The 1,512-nt window shown below is 44.2% G+C and overlaps 1 protein-coding gene across 1 annotated transcript in view; it reads left to right on the forward strand.

Annotated features, from left to right (window-relative positions):
- LOC102210753 (enhancer of polycomb homolog 1-like) overlaps nucleotides 1–1,512 on the forward strand; it is a 33,186-nt gene that overhangs the window by 6,347 nt on the left and 25,327 nt on the right. The window contains exon 2 of the mRNA XM_005740754.1: nucleotides 1,413–1,508. The gene's annotated coding sequence lies outside the window, so the exon portion shown is untranslated. The remainder of the gene's footprint in view (nucleotides 1–1,412; nucleotides 1,509–1,512) is intronic.

A 1,512-nucleotide genomic window follows, 5' to 3' on the forward strand; every position in this document is an offset into this window, starting at 1 on the left:
GTCTCTGAAAACGTCAGAGCACTTTTGGGAATATGTGTTGTCTTGATAAACCTAGCAGTTATTTGAAGTTTACACAGCTACATTCTTGCCTGAAAATAACTTAAAAGTTTATTTTGTGACCCAGAAAGTGTAATATTAAAACTAAGTAGCTGCCGCCATTGTTGGAAACTGGAATTGGATGGGCCACGCTACGAATTCTGGGATAGGTTGGGCAACGAAGGACACGCCCAACCCATGATTAAAATCTGGGGAAAAGGAGGATGCATTTGTCGGCCGCATTTGTCGGAGTCCTTTGTAGGAGGTGGGGGTTGCTGTCACAGCCTTTGTCGTGTCGCTGTGACGTAATCGGCCTACAAATGCGGCCTCCAGAGGATGCAGCCACTGAATTTCGACAGCTACGATACTGGAAACTGCGTCTTCTTCTTTAGCCTTTAATGGCAGCTGGCATCCTTGTAGATGCAGTGCTGCCATCTTCTGTTTCAGTCCGTTATTCCACTCTTGAATCCTACTACTTGTTTCTGCGTCTTTCAGGATCTTACGAAGCTTCAAACGACGCGCCGACTATTAAATTAGTCGTCGACAGTTTTGATAGTCGACGTAATCGTGACGGGTCTACTAAACATGGCAGCTCTAGTTGGAACATGACAGAATACATGTGTGAATGAGAGGGAGATGGGTGTAACAGTAACAATGCAAGGAGCAGAGGTACTTGAAGGTAGAGGAATTGAAATACTTGGGATCGACCATCCAAAGCAAGAGACAGTGCAGAAGAGAGGTGAAGAAGAGAGTGCAGGCACAATGGAGTGGATTTGGAAGAAGGATGGTAGTAAGAGTGAAAGAGAAGGTTTACAACATGGTAGCATGACCTACTGTGGTTTGGAGACGGTGGCACTGACAAAAAAGAGAGGAAGCTGAGCGGGAAATTGCAGAGTTGAAGATGCTAAAGTTCTTGTTTAGAGGGACCAGGATTAGAGAGGCATGTCTGAGGGGGTTTAGACGTGTACAGAGAAAGGATAGTAGATATATCAGACTAAGGATGATGATTATGGAGCTGCATTTTGTGTGCTGTTGGGCAAGAATGTGAGAGTAATGTACAAATATGAAGCAGATCTTCCTGTTGGAAAATGTTCAATAAACGTGCCATTTCAGTTTAAAACCCCTTGTTGCACACAAATAAACTCCTTTTGGTCCATTTGAGTGCCTTTGTGTGTTACCCACCAACACAGCCAGGTGTAGTTGTTGGATGGCCAGACCAGGAGGCCCTTCTGACAATTACAAACAGGTGGTGGATTTTGTTTTTGCTCCACCCAGACCAACAGGATCTAAATCTCCTTTTAAACTACATGTGAAAAACTCATCAAGCGTGAGCTTTTTGACTAAATGTCACTGCGCTGTTGTCAATTTTCTTGCAGGTCTTCATGGCACCATCTATGGATTTATTGATGAAAAGAAAACCTCAGTTCCCCTGGGTGGATCCTGGCTAAGAAACATGTCACCACCATCAACAGGTAA

Source organism: Pundamilia nyererei, unplaced genomic scaffold, assembly GCF_000239375.1.
Source record: "Pundamilia nyererei isolate P.nyererei 1_Seehausen unplaced genomic scaffold, PunNye1.0 scaffold00103, whole genome shotgun sequence".
NCBI lineage: Eukaryota > Metazoa > Chordata > Actinopteri > Cichliformes > Cichlidae > Pundamilia > Pundamilia nyererei.